Here is a 19777-nt window from a genome sequence, read left to right on the forward strand (position 1 = left end):
CCCCATCGTGTGGCTTGATCAATAATTGCCCCTTTTCCAGCACGTCTCTTCAAAATTGAGTCAACTTTAGAGGTTCTGGCAACAGTAGCCAATTTTCTCACCTTGCCAATCAGTGCAGCAGCATGTCCTTCTTGCAGACTGTCTCTTATAGCCAGCTGTAGCGTATGCACAACACAGCGCATGTGATGAATGAAAGAACGTATTGACAGTTTCAACAAGATCATCTAAACCATCATGTTGCTGTTCATCTGAAGCAACTTCAGTTTGCTCCTCAGTTACAATACTGTGTTCCTCTATCTCAAACATGTGTGTCTGTGGACCCAGAATGTTCTTCTAGCTGCTGGTCACCATCATTACTCTCATTCATTAGCTTAATAGTACTTATCATATTTGAAGTTTTGACAGTTACAACAGAAAGAACTTGCTCTTTTTTTAAGTTCATAGTCTTGCAGAACCTTTTCCACCAAGACCTGGAGAAACTCACTGGTGTGATGAGCTTTGGCGTCTTTTACTGCCAATGTCTTGGTAACCATTTCATTTTTGTCACAAACAAATCGGACATTGATGGCAAAATAGTTCACTCTGTGACGTGTGCAGGCATCCATTTTAAGAAACAGAAAGCGTCCCTTGAGAGTTTTTTTAAGTTCTTCCTTTTGTTTAAAAGCTTCTTCGATTACTAATTTTCTAATACTCTCTCTCTCCAGAGAAACACCAAGCTTGCAGGCCATTTCCCCATTCAGACACATAAAAGCTGGTCGTGAAAATAATAAAAATAGGCACACTATCCTTTACAACAAGCTCTATGATCTGTTTTTAAATGTATCTACTGTCATTGTCACAGTAACTTTGTCACTGACAAAATATCTTGCAAATGATGGCTGCAAAGTTCTCTGCTCCTTTGTTTGGCTGGAAGAGCTGGGCACTGGTTCATTGGTTTGGATGCAGTCTCTCATCCACTGCTTTCAGTACTTCTGGATGAAAGCGCTGTAAATATCTCTTTAGATTAGAAACTCTGGTAGGAGTATTTTTATCTTTGCCTGAATATGCACTGATCTTGGCTTCACAGCATTTGTTTTCGCCTGGATCATTTGTCATACACTGACAGACATAATGTTTTCTATCTTGAGTGATTGTGAAATGTTCAACTACAGCTGATTTAATGTGACGCTTCTTTGACACTCAGGTTTTTAATTCTGCATTCACAATCCAAATGACAATTGTTTTTCCTAAAAACAATTGTACAAAATTATTGCCAGGTCGTACAACTGACATAGTGGTCAGTAATACTGTTATTCATCATGTACTCACAGTTAACTGATGCAAAGTTTGTTGAAAGGATAATACTTCTTACAGTCTTCCTCTTCTGAGTAGCTGCTGTGAGATGCTTGGAAGACGCACACCTAGTAAACATCTAGTCTAGAGGAGGAGCTTTACTACTAAGAATTTGCAACACATTTTCACTTTCAGTTTTATACATTGTAAGTAGGGGGGTTGGGGCAGCATGAGGTTAACCAAGTATAAGATTAGATAAGGGCAGTGGAGAACAGTGACACACAAGAAGTAAAGGTACCTTCACACGAAGCGACGCTGCAGCGATAGCGACAACGATGCCGATCGCTGCAGCGTCGCTGTTTGATCGCTGGGGAGCTGTCACACAGACCGCTCTCCAGCGACCAACGATGCCGAGGTCCCCGGGTAACCATCGGGTTGCTAAGCGCAGGGCCGCGCTTAGTAACCCGATGTTTACCCTGGTTACCAGCGTAAAAGTAAAAAAAACAAACAGTACATACTCACCTGCGCGTCCCCCAGCGTCTGCTTCCTGACACTGACTGAGCTCCGGCCCTAACAGCACAGCGGTGACGTCACCGCTGTGCTTTCACTTTCAGGCCGGCGCTCAGTCAGTGTCAGGAAGCAGACGCTGGGGGACGCGCAGGTGAGCATGTACTGTTTGTTTTTTTTACTTTTACGCTGGTAACCAGGGTAAACATCGGGTTACTAAGCGCGGCCCTGCGCTTAGTAACCCGATGTTTACCCTGGTTACCAGTGTAAAATATCGCTGGTATCGTTGCTTTTGCTTTCAAACACAACGATACACGGCGATCGGACAACCAAATAAAGTTCTGGACTTTATTCAGCAACCAGCGACATCACAGCAGGATCCTGATCACTGCTGCGTGTCAAACTAAACGATATCGCTAGCGAGGACGCTGCAACGTCACGGATCGCTAGCGATATCGTTACAAAGTCGTTTCGTGTGAAGGTACCTTAAGAAATGTCTCTATCTCCAGCAGAACTGCTTATCACTGTTCATAGTTTGATAGAACATATATATTTGAGTAACATTTATAAAATTCATATGAAAGTTCAATTATGAAATAATACTTTTTTCTTTTTTTTTTTTTAAAGCTGGAGTCGGTACATTTCTACCGAGTCCGACCAAAACTAACTCCGACTCTGACTCCACGACTCTGCAGCCATGGTAAATACATACCTCATTGTAGATTGTAAGCTCTCGCGAGCAGGGGCGGCTTATTTCGCTTTAATTATTGTATTGTTAACGTTGTTACTTATGACTGTTGTGTTTGAAACTGTTAAAATGTAAAGTGCTGCGGAATATGTTGGCGCTATATAAAGATTAATAATAATAATATTATTATTATTAATCTCAGTACCAATGCTTTCTGGCTGATATTTTGGTCACTTTTGAATGTTGGTTATGCTTTCACACTCGTGGTAGCATGAGACGGACTCTACAACCCACACAAGTGGCTCAGGTAGTACAGCTCATCCAGGATGGCACATCAATGCGAGCTGTGGCAAGACGGTTTCCTGTGTTTGTCAGTATAGGGTCCAGAGACTGGAAGCGCTACCAGGAGACAGGCCAGTACACCGGCCAGTACACCAGGAGATGTGGAGGGGGCCGTAGGAGGGCAACAACCCAGCAGCAGGACAGCTACCTCAGCCTTTGTGCAAGGAGGAACAGGAGGAGCACTGCCAGAGCCCTGCAAAATGACCTCCAGCAGGCCACAAATGTGCATGTGTCTGCACAAAAGGTTAAAAACCGACTCCATGAGGATGGTCTGAGCGCCCGACATCCACAGATGGGGTTGTGCTCACAGCCCAACACCATGGAGGACGCTTGGCATTTGCCATAGAACACCAGGATTGGCAAATTCGCCACTGGCGCCCTGTGCTCTTCACTGATGAAAGCAGGTTCACACTGAGCATGTGACAGAGTCTGGAGACGCCATGGTATTGAAGCTATGGACTGGCCCGCCCGTTCCCCAGACCTGAATCCAATTGAGCACATCTGGGACATCATGTGTCGCACCATCCATCAACGTCATGTTGCACCACAGACTGTCCAAGAGTTGTCAGATAATCTTTATATAGCGCTAACATATTCCGCAGCGCTTTACAGACATTATCATTGCTGTCCCCAGTGGGGCTCACAATCTAAATTCCCTATCAGTAGGTCTTTGGAATGTGGGAGGAAACCGGACTGCCCGGAGGAAACCCACGCAAACACGGGGAGAACATACAAACTCTTTGCAGATGTTGTCCTTGGTGGGGTTTGAACCCAGGACTCCAGCGCTGCAAGGCTGTAGTGCTAACCACTAAGCCACCGTGCTGTCAGATGCTTTAGTCCAGGTCTGGGAGGAGATCCCTGGAGATTCCCAGGCATTGTAGGGAGGTCATACAGGCACATAGAGGACACACACAACTGAACATCATTTCCTTCTCGAGGCATTTCCATTGAAGTTAGATCAGCCTGTAATTTGCTTTTCCACTTTGATTTTGAGCATCATTCCAAATCCAGACCTCCGTGGGATATTAGTTGTGACTTACGTTGATCATTTTAGGTTTTATTGTTCTTAACACATCTATGTAATGAATAAAGATTTACAACTACAATATTTCATTCAGAGATATCTTGATGTGGGATTTTAGTGTTCCCTTTATTTTTTTTGAGCAGTGTATATTGTATACATGGCACACCAAAGGACTAGATCTAGTGTATACACAGCACACTAAAGAACTATATATAGTGTATACACGGTATGTCTGGCAGAGAGGGCTAGGTATACATGACACGGGGCAATAAGGACTATATATACTGTATACACGGCATGTACGGCAAAAAGGCGTATATATACACACTTCATACATGTCACGTGCTGCAGCAATAAGCTATATACAGTGGGTATGGAAAGTATTCAGACCCCTTTAAATTTTTCACTCTGTTTCATTGCAGCCATTTGGTAAATTTAAAAGATTTAATTTTTTTCCTCAATGTCCACTCTGCACCCCATCTTGACTGAAAAAAGAAAACAAATGTAGAAATTTTTGCAAATTTACTAAAAAAGAAAATAACTGAAACATCCCGTGGTCATAAGTCTTCAGCCCCTTTGCTCAGTATTGAGTAGAAGCCCCTTTTGAGCTAGTACAGTCATGAGTCTTCTTGGGAATGATACAACAAGTTTTTCACCCCTGGATTTGGGGATCCTCGGCCATTCTTCCTTGCAGATCCTCTCCAGTTCCGTCAGGTTGGATGGTGAACGTTAATGGACGCAATTTTCAGGTCTCTCCAGAGATGCTCAATTGGGTTTAGGTCAGGGCTCTGGCTGGGCCGGTCAGGAATGGTCACAGTTCTTCTGAAGCCGCTCCTTTGTTATTTTAGCTCTGTGCTTAGGGTCATTGTCTTGTTGGAAGGTGAACCTTCGGCCAAGTCTGAGGTCCAGAGCACTCTGGAAGAGGTTTTCATTCAGGATATCTCTGTACTTGGCCGCATTCATTTTTCCTTCAATGACAACCAGTCATCTTGTCCCTGAAAAACACCCCCATAGCATGATGCTGCCACCACGTTTCACTGTTGGGATTGTATTGGTCAGGTGATGAGCAGTGCCTGGTTTTCTTCACACAGACCGCTTAGAATTATCACCAAGAAGGTCTATCTTCATCTCATCAGACCAGAATCTTATTTCTCATAGTCTGGGAGTCCTTAATGTGTTTTTTAGCAAACTCTATGCGGGATTTCATATGTCTTGCACTGAGGAGAGGCTTCCGTCGGACCACTCTGCCATAAAGGTCCGACTGGTGGAGGGCTGCAGTGATAGGTGACTTTGTGGAACCTTCTCCCATCTCCCTATTGTATCTCTGGAGCTCAGCCACAGTGATCTTGTGGTTCTTCTTTACCTCTCTCACAAAGGCTCTTCTCCCACGATTGCTCAGATTGACTGGATGGCCAGGTCTAGGAAGACTTCTGGAGGTCCCAAACTTCTTCTATTTAAGGATTATGGAGGCCACTGTGCTCTTAGGAACCTTGAGTACAGCAGAAATTCTGTTGTAACCTTGGCCAGATCTGTGCCACAATTCTGTCTCTGAGCTCCTTGGCCAGTTCCTTTGATCTCATGATTCTCATTTGGTCTGACATGCACTGTGAGCTGTGAGGTCTTATATAGACAGGTGTGCGCCTTTCCAAATCAAGTCCTATCAGTTTAATTACACACAGCTGGCCTCCAATGAAGGAGTAGAACCATCTCAAGGAGGATCACAAGGAAATGGACAGCATGTGACTTACATATGAGCGTCTAAGCAAAGGGTCTGAAGACTTATGACCATGTGAGATTTCAGTTTTTCTACATTTGTTTTTTTTCAGTCAAGATGGGGTGCAGAGTGTACATTAATGAGAAAAAAATGAACTTTTTTGGAATTTACCAAATGGATGCAATAAAAGAGAGTGAAAAATTTAAAGGGGTCTGAAAACTTTCCGTACCCACTGTATATTGTATTCACGGCACACATCGCACTAAGGACAATTCATACTGCGTAGATGGCGCACTAAGGATTTTATATAGATGACACATGGCTGTTTATGGGGGCTGAATACACATGGGTAGTATACAGGAGCTGTACATAGTAGACACATGGGGCAGTATACAGTAGCAGTGGCCACAGGGAGAAGTATATAGGAGATGTAGACACATGACGCAGTATACAGGAGCTGTCTGTGTGTGTGTGTGTGTGTGTGTGTGTGTGTGTGTGTGTGTGTGTGTGTGTGTGTGTGTGTATATATATATATATATTCTACCATATAATTGTCTAAGGGTTACATCCGTCTGCCTGTCCTTCTGTCTGTCTGTCACAGATATTCATTGGTCGCGGCCTCTGTCTGTCGAGGGATCCAAGTCGCTGATTGGTCTCGGCAGCTGCCTGTCATGGCTGCCGCGACCAATCAGCAACGGCCACAGTCCGATTAGTCCCTCCCTACTCCCCTGCAGTCGCTGCCCGGCGCCTGCTCCATACTCCCCGCAGTCAGCGCTCACACAGTGTTAATGCCAGCGGTAACGGACCGCGTTATGCCGCGGGTAACTCACACCGTTACCGCCGCTATTAACCCTGTGTGACCAAGTTTTTACTATTGATGCTGCCTATGCAGCGTCAATTGTAAAAACATCTAATGGTAAAAATAATTAAAAAAAAAAAAAAAAAAAAAAAATCATTATATACTCACCTTTCCCGCTCCTCGCGACGCTCCAGGCAGATTCCGGTGGGAGGATGGTCTGCGAAAAGGACTTGCCATGACGTCAAGGTCATGTGACCGCGACACGGTCATGTGACCGAGACGTCATCACAGGGCCTGCGCGAGAAGCAGGCAACAGAACTACAAGGGTACCATCGGAAGGTGAGTATATGTTTATTTTTTATTTTTTAACCTGTCACATACGTGGCTGGGCAATATACTATGTGGCTGGGCAATATACTACGTGACTGGGCAATATACTACGTGGACATGCATATTATAGACAACCCGATACGTTAGAGTCGGGCCACCATCTAGTGTATATATGTATAATATATATATATTCTAGATGGTGGCCCGATTCTAACGTATCGGGTATTCTAGAATGTGTATGTATATAGCAGCGACATAGTATATAGCACAGGCCACGTAGTATATAGGATTCATGTAGTATATAGCAGACAAATAGTACGTGGCCTGTGCTATATACTATGTGGCTGCTATATACTGTATTTTCTGGTGTATAAGACGACTGGGCGTATAAGACGACCCCCAACTTTTCCATATAAAATATGGAATTTGGGATATGCCCGCTGTATAAGACGGGGGGTCATCTTATACGCCCAGTCATCTTATGCGGCGTGTGGTTCCCAGAGTCTGAAGGAGAGGAGACTCTCCTTCAGGCCCTGGGATCCATATTCATGTAAAAAATAAAAAATATGGATATACTCACCCCTCCGAGAAGCCTGGCTGTCACCGCTGCAAGCGTCTGCCTCCGTTCCTAAGAATTGCAGAGCGTGAAGGACCTTCGATGACGTCGCGGTCTTGTGATTGGTCCGTGACCGCTCATGTGACCGGTCACCTGACCGCGACGTCATCGAAGGTCCTTCACAATTCTTAGGAACGGAGGCAGACGCTTGCAGCGGTGACAGCCAGGCTTCTCGGAGGGGTGAGTATATCCATATTTTTTATTTTTATTCTTTATTTTTTATATGAATATGGATCCCAGGGCCTGAAGGAGAGTTTCCTCTCCTTCAGACCCTGGGAACATCCAGGATCGCTCCCTGCACACGCCGTACCCGGCGTATAAGACGACCCCCGACTTTTGGGACAACTTTTAGGGGTTAAAAAGTCATCTCATACGCCGGAAAATACGGTTGTATATATATATATATATATATATATATATATACATACATATTCTAGAATACCCGATGCGTTAATACAGGCCACGCGGTATATAACACTGGCCAAGTAGTATATAGCAGCCACGCTGTATATAACACAGCCCACGCGGTATATAACAGTGTGGGCACATACCCGTTAAAAAAAAAAAAAAAAAGGATAATTAACCCCTTCCCGACATGTGACGGTATAGTACGTCACATGTCGGGACCCCCGCTTTGATGTGCGCTCCGGCGGTGAGCGCACATCAAAGCCGGGACATGTCAGCTGTTTTGAACAGCTGACATGTGCCCGCAATAGGCGCGAGCAGAATCGCGATCTGCGCGCGCCTATTAACTAGTTAAATGCCGCTGTCAAACGCAGACAGCGGCATTTAACTACCGCATCCGGCCGTGCAGCCGGATATGAGCGCATCGCCGACCCCCGTCACATGATCGGGGGTCGGCGATGCTTCTCCATTGTAACCATAGAGGTCCTTGAGACCTCTATGGTTACTGATTGCCGGTGGCTGTGAGCTCCCCCCTGTGGTCGGCGCTCACAGCACACCTGCAAATCTGCTGTGTAGCAGCGATCTTATGATCACTGCTGCATAGCAGAGCCGATCGGGCTGTGCCTGCTTCTAGCCTCTCATGGAGGCTATAGAAGCATGGCAAAAGTAAAAAAAAAAAAAGTTTTTAAAAATGTGAAAAAAATAAAAAAAAATATAAAAGTTTAAATCACCCCCCTTTCGCCCCAATCAAAATAAATCAATTAAAAAAAACCCCAACCTACACATATTTGGTATCGCCGCGTTCAGAATCGCCCGATCTATCAAAAAAAAAAAAAGCATTAACCTGATTGCTAAATGGCGTAATGAGAAAAAAATTCGAAACGCCAGATTTACGTTTTTTTGGTCGCCACGACATTGCATTAAAATGCAATAACGGGCGATCAAAAGAATGTATCTGCACGAAAATGCTATCATTAAAAACGCCAGCTCGGCACGCAAAAAATAAGCCCTCACTTGACCCCAGATCACGAAAAATAGAGACGCTACGAGTATCGGAAAATGGCGCAATTTTGTTTTGTTTTGTTTTTTGCAAAGTTTGGAATTTTTTTTCACCACTTAGGTGAAAAATAACCTAGTCATGTTAGGTGTCTATGAACTCGTAGTGACCTGGAGAATCATAATGGCAGGTCAGTTTTAGCATTTAGTGAACCTAGAAAAATAGGCAAGCAAAAAACAAGTGTGGGATTGCACTTTTTTTGCAATTTCACTGCACTTGGAATTTTTTTCCCGTTTTCTAGTACACGACATGCTAAAACCAATGATGTCGTTCAAAAGTACAACTCGTCCCGCAAAAAATAAGCCCTCACATGGCCAAATTGACGGAAAAATAAAAAAGTTATGGCTCTGGGAAGGAGGGGAGCGAAAAACGAAAACAGCTCCGGGGGTGAAGGGGTTAAAACAAAAAATAGTTATATACTCACCCACCGGGATCCAGCGAAGCTGTCCCTATGCGCGCGGCTGCCGCCATCTTCCGTTCCCAGGATGCATTGCGAAATTACCCAGATGACTTAGCGGTCTGGCGAGAACGCTAAGTCTTCTGGGTAATTTCGCAAAGCATCTCTGGTAAATGAAGATGGCGGCCGGCGTGAGCGAATCATCGGACTACGGAGGGCGAGTATAGCAGGTTTTTGTTTTTTTATTATTTTTAACATTAGATCTTTTTACTATTGATGCTGCATAGGCAGCGTCAATAGTAAAAAGTTGGGGACACACAGGGTTAATAGCAGCGGTAACGTTACAAGCGGCATAGTGCGGTATGTTACCGCTGGCATTAACCCTGAGTGAGCAGTGAGTAGAGGGGAGCATGGAGCGGGCGCCGGGCACTGACTGCAAGGGAGTAGGGAGGGACTAATCGGACTATGCCCGGCGCTGATTGGTCGCGGCAGCCATGACAGGCAGCTGGCGAGACCAATCAGCGACGCGGGATTTCCGTGACGGAAGTTGCAGACAGAAAGACGGAAGTACTCGACCAATCAGCGACGCGCACAGTCCGGAAGAAAATGGCGGCTCCTTACTCCCCGCACTCACTGCCCGGTGCCCGCATACACCCCTCCGCTCACACAGGGTTAATGCCGGCGGTAACGGACCGCGTTATGCCGCGGGTAACACACTCCGATACCGCTGCTATTAACCCTGTGTGACCAAGTTTTTTTTACTATTGACGCAGCCTATGCAGCGCCAATAGTAAAAACATCTAATGTTAAAAATAAAAAAAAATAAAAAATGATTATATACTCACCTACGCCGCCTTTCCCGCTCCTCGCGATGCAACAGCCACGTTCCGTTGGCACGGTGGTCTGGCAGAAGGACCTGCCGTGACGTCACGGTCATGTGACCGCGACGTCATCACAGGCCCTGCGCGCCTGGGTGAGCAGGCTGGGACCGGAAGCTGCCGCCTGTACCTCGCACAGGCGACAGAACTACAAGTATGGTGAGTATGTTAGAGCTACAAGGGGCCCTCGGATCGGAAGGTGAGTATGTTTATTTTTTAACCTGTCACATACGTGGCTAGGCAATATGCTACGTGGCTGGGCAATATGCTACGTGGCTCTGTGCTGTATACTACATCGCTGTGCAATATACTGCGTGGCTCTGTGCTGTATGCTACGTGGCTGGGCAATATACTACGTGGCTGGGCAATATGCTACGTGGCTCTGTGCTGTATGCTACGTGGCTCTGTGCTGTATACTACATCGCTGTGCTGTATGCTACGCGGCTGGGCAATATACTACGCGGCTGGGCAATATACTACGCGGCTGGGCAAATGGAGGAATTAGAATTAATGTTGTTGGAGCATAATTATGATATGGTGGGGATATCTGAGACGTGGCTGGATGAGAGCCATGACTGGGCTGTTTACTTGCAGGGCTATAGCCTGTTCAGAAATGACCGTACAGATAAGCGAGGGGGTGGGGTGTGTCTGTATGTAAAATCGTCCTTAAAACCCATCCTGCGTGATAATATAGGTGAATTTAATGAAAATGTAGAGTCCCTGTGGGTGGAGATAAGGGGAGGGGGGAAAAATAATAAATTTCTGATAGGGGTTTGTTACAAATCTCCAAAAATAATGGAAGCAATGGAGAATATCCTCGTAAAGCAAATAGATGAAGCTGCGACTCAAGGAGAAGTCATTATTATGGGGGACTTCAACTACCTTGAAATAGATTGCTGGAACTGCAGGTTTCTGTTCCCCAAAGGTGATCGTGGTCTGACAACTATGAGAGACAATTACCTTTCACAACTGGTTCAGGACCCAACAAGGAGGGGGGCACTGCTAGACCTAATATTAACCAACAGGCCAGACCGCATAGCAAATATAAGGGTTGGGGGTCACTGGGGGAATAGTGATCACAAAATAATAAGTTTTCATGTATCCTTTAATAAGATGTGTAGTAGAGGGGTGACAAGGACACTAAACTTCAGGAGGGCAAATTTCCAACGGATGAGAGAGGATCTTGGTGCAATTAACTGGGACGATATCCTGAGACACAAAAATACACAAAGAAAATGGGAGACGTTTATTAGCCTCCTGGATAGGACCTGTGCACAGTATATACCGTATGGGAATAAACATACTAGAAATAGGAGGAAACCAATATGGCTAAATAGAGCTGTAAGGGGCGCAATAAGGGACAAAAAGAAAGCATTTAGAGAATTAAAGGAAGTAGGTAGTGATGAGGCATTAAATAAATACAGAAAATTACATCAATTCTGTAAAAAGCAAATCAAGGCAGCAAAAATTGAGACAGAGACTCCTTGCCAGAGAGAGTAAAAATAATCCCAAAATATTCTACATAAATAGTAAGAAATTAAAAAATGATAGTGTTGGCCCCCTTAAAAATAGTCTGGGGGAAATGGTGGATGAGGATGAGGAAAAAGCCAATATGCTAAATGACTTTTTCATCAGTATTTACACAAGAAAATCCCATGGCGACAATATGATCAGTGATAACAAAAAATCCCCATTAAATGTTTCCTGCTTAACCCAGCAGGAAGTACGGCGGCGTCTAAAAATCACTAAAATTGACAAATCTCCGGGCCCGGATGGGATCCACCCCCGAGTACTGCAGGAACTAAGTACAGTCATTGATAGACCATTATTTGTAATCTTTAAAGACTCCATAATAACAGGGTCTGTACCACAGGACTGGCGTATAGCAAATGTGGTGCCAATATTCAAAAAAGGGGCAAAAACTGAACTCGGTAATTATAGGCCAGTAAGCTTAACCTCTACTGTGGGTAAAATCCTGGAGGGCATTCTAAGGGATGCTATGCTGGAGCATCTGAGGAGGAATAACCTCATGACCCAGTATCAGCACGGGTTTACTAGGGACTAGGGTTGAGCGACCTTTAGTTTTTTAGGGTCGAGTCGGGTTTTCTGAAACCCGACTGTCTTAAAAGTCGAGTCGACTGAAATCGGCCGACCACAGTGAAAAGTCAGGTTTCGGCCGAAACACGAAACCTCGTGACGATAATTTTTTTTTTTTTAAATCTCTCTCTCTCATCACTCTGCCCACGCTCATTCATTGGCTGAAAAAATGGCGCTAATCGCGTCATACGAAACGCGACTTTGGCGCCAAGATCGCGTACCGCATGGCCGACCCCACACAGGGATCGGGTCGGGTTTCATGAGACGCCGACTTTGCCAAAAGTCGGCGACTTATGAAAATGAACGACCCGTTTCGCTCAACCCTACTAGGGACCGTTCATGTCAGACTAATCTGATCAGCTTCTATGAAGAGGTAAGTTCTGGACTGGACCAAGGGAACCCAGTAGATGTAGTGTATATGGACTTTTCAAAAGCTTTTGATACGGTGCCACACAAAAGGTTGTTACATAAAATGAGAATAATGGGGATAGGGGAAAATATGTGTAAGTGGGTTGAGAGCTGGCTCAGGGATAGGAAACAAAGGGTGGTTATTAGTGGAGCACACTCGGACTGGGTCGCGGTTAGAAGTGGGGTACCACAGGGGTCAGTATTAGGCCCTCTTCTTTTTAACATATTTATTAATGACCTTGTAGGGGGCATTCAGAGTAGAATTTCAATATTTGCAGATGACACTAAACTCTGCAGGGTAATCAATACAGGGGAGGACAATTTTATATTACAGGATGATTTATGTAAACTAGAAGCTTGGGCTGATAAATGGCAAATGAGCTTTAATGGGGATAAATGTAAGGTCATGCACTTGGGTAGAAGATGTATAACTATGTGCTTAATTCTAAAACTCTGGGCAAAACCGTCAATGAAAAAGACCTGGGTGTATGGGTGGATGACAAACTCATATTCAGTGGCCAGTGTCAGGCAGCTGCTACAAAGGCTAATAAAATAATGGGGTGCATTAAAAGAGGCATAGATGCTCATGAGGAGAACATAATTTTACCTCTATACAAGTCACTAGTGCGACCACACTTAGAATACTGTGCACAGTTCTGGTCTCCGGTGTATAAGAAAGACAAAGCTGAACTGGAGCGGGTGCAGAGAAGAGCGACCAAGGTTATTAGAGGACTGGGGGGTCTGCAATACCAAGATAGGTTATTACACTTGAGGCTATTTAGTTTGGAAAAACGAAGGCTAAGGGGTGATCTTATGTTAATGTATAAATATATGAGGGGACAGTACAAAGACCTTTCTGATGATCTTTTTAATAATAGACCTGAGACAGGGACAAGGGGGCATCCTCTACGTCTGGAGGAAAGAAGGTTTAAGCATAATAACAGACGCGGATTCTTTACTGTAAGAGCAGTGAGACTATGGAACTCTCTGCCGTATGATGTTGTAATGAGTGATTCATTACTTAAATTTAAGAGGGGACTGGATGCCTTTCTGGAAAAGTATAATGTTACAGGGTATATACACTAGATTCCTTGATAGGGCGTTGATCCAGGGAACTAGTCTGATTGCCGTATGTGGGGTCGGGAAGGAATTTTTTTCCATATGGTGGAGCTTACTCTTTGCCACATGGTTTTTTTTTGCCTTCCTCTGGATCAACATGTTAGGGCATGTTAGGTTAGGCTATGGGGTGAACTAGATGGACTTAAAGTCTTCCTTCAACCTTAATAACTATGTAACTAGGCAATATACTACGTGGCTCTGTGCTGTATACTACGTGGCTGACCAATATACTACGTGGACATGCATATTCTAGAATACCCGACGCGTTAGAATTGGGCCACCATCTAATATATATATATATATATATATATATATCCCCCAAAAGTTTAGTCACACCTCATTTAAAGATGTTCCTTTATTTTCATGACTATGAAAATTATAAATTTACACTGAAGGCATCAAAACTATGAATTAACACATGTGGAATTATATACTTAACAAAAAAGTGAAACTGAGACTTTGTGCAGCCGGCCCTCATGGTAAAATAGCTGCTAGGAAACCACTGCTAAGGACAGGCAACAAGCAGGAGAGACTTGTTTGGGCTAAAGAACACAAGGAATGGACATTAGACCAGTGGAAATCTGTGCTTTGGTCTGAAGAGTCCAAATTTGAGATCTTTGGTTCCAACCACCGTGTCTTTGTGCGACGCAGAAAAGGTGAACGGATGGACTGGACATGCCTGGTTCCCACCGTGAAGCATGGAGGAGGAGGTGTGATGGTGTGGGGGTGCTTTGCTGGTGACACTGTTGGGGATTTATTCAAAATTGAAGGCATACTGAACCAGCATGGCTACCACAGCATCTTGCAGCGGCATGCTATTCCATCCATTGTGCGTTTAGTTGGACCATCATTTACTTTTCAACAGGACAATGACCCCAAACACACCTCCAGGCTGTGTAAGGGCTATTTGACCAAGAAGGAGAGTGATGGGGTGCTACACCAGATGACCTGCCCTCCACAGTCACCAGACCTGAACCCAATAGAGATGGTTTGGGGTGAGCTGGACCGCAGAGTGAAGGCAAAAGGGCCAACAAGTGCTAAGCATCTCTGGGAACTCCTTCAAGATTGTTGGAAGACCATTCCCGGTGACTACCTCTTGAAGCTCATCAAGAGAATGCTAAGAGTGTGCAAAGCAGTCATCAAAGCAAAAGGTGGCTACTTTGAAGAACCTAGAATATAAGACATATTTTCAGTTGTTTCACACTTTTTTGTTAAGTATATAATTCCACATGTGTTAGTTCATAGTTTTGATACCTTCAGTGTGAATTTTCAATTATATATACACACACGTGTGCAGTGAAATATGTATAGGTTTATTGTGTGACTATTGGTAGTGTAACATCTGTCCTGAAGGCTGCAGGTCTCACTCAGGTGTTAATATGTACTTTCCTGGGACAAGTAGACTTCTGTCTCCAATCTCACCAGGGGGTCGTGCTGGGAACCAAGAAGAAAGGGAACATTTGACACCTCCTAGCTCTTTGGAAGAGATGTCAATTACAGCCTGACACTATCTGTGAGAACTTTTACACAGGGAATCTCAGAGCAAATAATATATTCACTGGGGGGGGGGGGGGGAGCAGCCGCGGTCCAATCAAAAACAAGCAATTATGATTTTAACCTGAGGGGCTGGTCTAGAAATCTGACCTCCAGAGTAAATCTATAAATTAGGCCAGTATGCATACCGTGTTTCCTCGAAAATAGTGCGCCCTCCCGAAAGTAAAGCATGCTAGGGGGAGCACTGTGCCTGCTAATATAAGGCCCCCCCCTCCGAAAATAAGGCATGCCTTGTTCTGTTCATGGGGCATGCAGGAGTTATCCGTGTCCGTGTGTCTCTGTGCTCACGTGGCACAAGTGCGGCAGCCGTGTGCCGCCTGAGGACCACACAGACCGTGCAGGAGAGACAGCGCTACAGTCCCCTGCGTGCGGTGCTGAAGGCGGCATTCATGTCTTCTCACCTGCAGCACTCGCAGGAGAGAAGGGATGAAAAAAAATTAAGTTTTTTTGTTAAAAATAAAGTTTGGGGTCACCCAAAGTTTGGGTGCCGCACGTGTGCCACGTGAGCTCACGGACAACTCCGGTACCGGAATTATCTGGACGTGTGAGACTGGCCTAAGGGGGGTGTGTGTGTGTGTGTGTGTGTGTGTGTGTGTGTGTGTGTGTGTGTGTGTGTGTGTGTGTGTGTGTGTGTGTGTGTGTGTGGTACACACATGGGAGGCTGCAGTGGGATACTGTGATAACGGGAGGCTACAGTGGGATACCGGGATGATGGGAGGCTGCAATACTGTACTGTAGAATGATGGGGGCTGTAATGGAATGATGGGGGGTGCTGTATTGGGGTCTGTAAAGGGATGATGAGGGCTGCAATGGGATGGTGGGAATATTTGGGGCTGCAAAATGATGATGGGGCTGCTACGGTAAAGGAACTGCTGTGGGTGATTGTTACGGTAGCGGTACAGTGTCCAGAAAGTGTGTGGGAGCCATTTTAGAGCCCCTATGTTTTGTGGCCCTGTTCTTTTTCTTGTCTTATTTTCAGGGAAACAGGGTAGAATCGTGTTGACATGTGAGGGCAGCCTGGGAGACTGATGTGTTCCACCAACTCCATATTCGCCCCCCTCAGGGAGCAGAAGAGGACTACAAGTTAGATATTTCTGTAGGTTTTCTCCTGTTTATTTTATACTGTTTTGCATATCTGTATGTCTTTTTACTACCATATTTTTATACCTTTTCTTTACAGTAAGCACTGAACCTTTTTTGTATTAAACCATAAAACTTTAACAGTTGAACCTTGTATGTTCTAAAGAATCCATGGCCTAAGGTGTGTAAGGCTTATGAGTGGTAGACAGTATTAGTAATATTCAGGGACTCATTGCCAGTGTATTCGGTGAGTGGTAGCAGTGTGTATGAGCGGGTGTGTGGCCTGTCGGTGAGTGGTGGCAGCGTGTATGAGCGGGTGTGTGGCCTGGGTCACTGTGTGATTTATGCTCCCATTACAGCATAGGACAGAGGTTGAATGCTGGACTGAGAGTGGGGAGATAGATTAACCTTTGCAGGCACAACCCCAAGTCACGTGTGAGAGCGGGCATGTGACGAATTAGTGACAGCACAGAGAGGGATCTGTGACACAGAGGATATAGACATATGGGCCAGTATATAGGAGCTGTATACAGGGGATGTAGACACATGGGGCAGTATATATAGGGGCTGTATACAGGGGATGTAGACACATGGGGCAGTATATATAGGGGCTGTATACAGGGGATGTAGACACATGGGTCAGTATATATAGGAGCTGTATACAGGGGATGTAGACACATGAGGCAGTATATATAGGAGCTGTATACAGGGGATGTAGACACATGAGGCAGTATATATAGGATCTGTATACAGGGGATGTAGACACATGGGGTAGTATATATAGGAGCTGTATACAGGGGATGTAGACACATGGGGCAGTATATATAGGAGCTGTATATACGGGATATAGACACATGGGGCAGTATATATAGGGGCTGTATACAGGGGATGTAGACACATGAGGCAGTATATATAGGAGCTGTATACAGGGGATGTAGACACATGGGGCAGTATATATAGGAGCTGTATACAGGGGATGTAGACACGAGGCAGTATATATAGGAGCTGTATACAGGGGATGTAGACACATGGGGCAGTATATAAGGGATGTAGACACATGGGGCAGTATATATAGGGGCTGTATACAGGGGATGTAGACACATGGGGCAGTATATATAGGGGCTGTATACAGGGGATGTAGACACATGGGGATGTAGACACATTGGGCAGTGTATATATATCTATATATATAATTGTCTAAGGGTTTTTCCGTCTGTCTGTCTGTCTGTCTGTCCTGGAAATCACTCCATATAAGGTATGGTCTACAAACAGGATACCTTATATGGAGTGGTCGGCGGTTTGTAGACCATACCTTATATGGAGTGGTCGGCGGTTTGTAGACCATACCTTATATGGAGTGGTCGACGGTTTGTCGGGCGGCCTCGACCAATCAGAGATGGGCACAGCATGGCGACGATGATGTCATAATGGTTGCCATGGCGACGATGATGTCATAAAGGTTGCCTCGACCAATCAGCGACGGGCACAGTCTGCCGCGAATCACATACTACGGGGACATGCATATTCTAGAATACCCGATGCATTAGAATCGGGCCACAGTCTAGTCTATATATATAATTGTCTAAGGGTTTTTCCGTCTGTCTGTCTGTCTGTCTGTCTGTCTGTCTGTCTGTCTGTCTGTCCTGGAAATCACTCCATATAAGGTATGGTCTACAAACAGGATACCTTATATGGAGTGGTCGGCGGTTTGTAGACCATACCTTATATGGAGTGGTCGGCGGTTTGTAGACCATACCTTATATGGAGTGGTCGGCGGTTTGTAGACCATACCTTATATGGAGTGGTCGACGGTTTGTCGGGCGGCCTCGACCAATCAGAGATGGGCACAGCATGGCGACGATGATGTCATAATGGTTGCCATGGCGACGATGATGTCATAAAGGTTGCCTCGACCAATCAGCGACGGGCACAGTCTGCCGCGAATCACATACTACGGGGACATGCATATTCTAGAATACCCGATGCATTAGAATCGGGCCACAGTCTAGTATGCATCGGGTATTCTAGAATATGCATGTCCCCGTAGTATGTGATTCGCGGCAGACTGTGCCCGTCGCTGATTGGTCGAGGCAACCTTTATGACATCATCGTCGCCATGGCAACCATTATGACATCATCGTCGCCATGCTGTGCCCATCTCTGATTGGTCGAGGCCGCCCGACAAACCGTCGACCACTCCATATAAGGTATCCTGTTTGTAGACCATACCTTATATGGAGTGATTTCCAGGACAGACAGACAGACAGACAGACAGACAGACAGACAGACGGAAAAACCCTTAGACAATTATATATATAGATACTAGACTGTGGCCCGATTCTAACGCATCGGGTATTCTAGAATATGCATGTCCCCGTAGTATATGGACAATGATGATTCCAGAATTCGCGGCAGACTGTGCCCGTCGCTGATTGGTCGAGGCAACCTTTATGACATCATCGTCGCCATGGCAACCATTATGACATCTACGTCGATACTGTGCCCGTCGCTGATTGGTCGAGGCCTGGCGGCCTCGACCAATCAGAGACTTGGGATTTCCATTGTGACATCATCGTCGCCATGCTGTGCCCGTCGCTGATTGGTCGAGGCCTGGCGGCCTCGACCAATCAGAGACGCGGGATTTCCAGGACAGACAGACAGACAGACAGACAGACAGACAGACGGAAAAACCCTTAGACAATTATATATATAGATATATATATATATATAGGAGCTGTATACAGGGGATGTAGACACATGGGGCAGTATATATAGGAGCTGTATACAGGGGATGTAGACACATGAGGCAGTATATATAGGAGCTGTATACAGGGGATGTAGACACATGGGGCAGTATATAAGGGATGTAGACACATGGGGCAGTATATATAGGGGCTGTATACAGGGGATGTAGACACATGGGGCAGTATACAGGAGCTGTATACAGGGGATGTAGACACATGGGGCAGTATATATAGGGGCTGTATACAGGGGATGTAGACACATGGGGATGTAGACACATGGGGCAGTATATATAGGGGCAGTATACAGGAGCTGTATACAGGGGGACACATGACGTGCACACTCACCGGTCTCTGTCAGGCAGGATGATGTAACTCCAGAGCAACAAGAGCGGAACCGGAAATAAGAGGTGAGATGTCACGTGGTGTTTCTCGGAGGGTCTAGAATGGAGTTGATTTTTTGAGGGGAGATGTCACCGGAAGGGGCGGGGCCTCCCTCAGGACGACTCGAGGGCAGTCCAGTCTTTCAGCAGGAAGCTTTGTGCTGAGGCCACTGGCGAGGAATTCGGGGGCCGCAGCGTGGAGCCGCGTGAGGGGAGGACCGGGGGGGGCCGCAGCGTGGAGCCGCGTGAGGGGAGGACCGGGGGGGGGGCCGCAGCGTGGAGACGCGTGAGGGGAGGACCGGGGGGGGCCGCAGCGTGGAGACGCGTGAGGGGAGGACCGGGGGGGCCGCAGCGTGGAGACGCGTG

General features: G+C 45.7%; 1 protein-coding gene across 1 annotated transcript in view; it reads right to left on the reverse strand.

Moving 5' to 3' along the window:
• IARS1 (isoleucyl-tRNA synthetase 1) overlaps positions 1-19516 on the reverse strand; it is a 110054-nt gene extending 90538 nt beyond the window's left edge. Inside the window, exon 1 of the mRNA XM_077277296.1 lies at positions 19377-19516. The gene's annotated coding sequence lies outside the window, so the exon portion shown is untranslated. The remainder of the gene's footprint in view (positions 1-19376) is intronic.
• Between the last annotated feature and the right edge of the window lie 261 nt (positions 19517-19777).

The sequence above is a fragment of the Ranitomeya variabilis genome, chromosome 8, assembly GCF_051348905.1.
Source record: "Ranitomeya variabilis isolate aRanVar5 chromosome 8, aRanVar5.hap1, whole genome shotgun sequence".
Classification (NCBI taxonomy): domain Eukaryota; kingdom Metazoa; phylum Chordata; class Amphibia; order Anura; family Dendrobatidae; genus Ranitomeya; species Ranitomeya variabilis.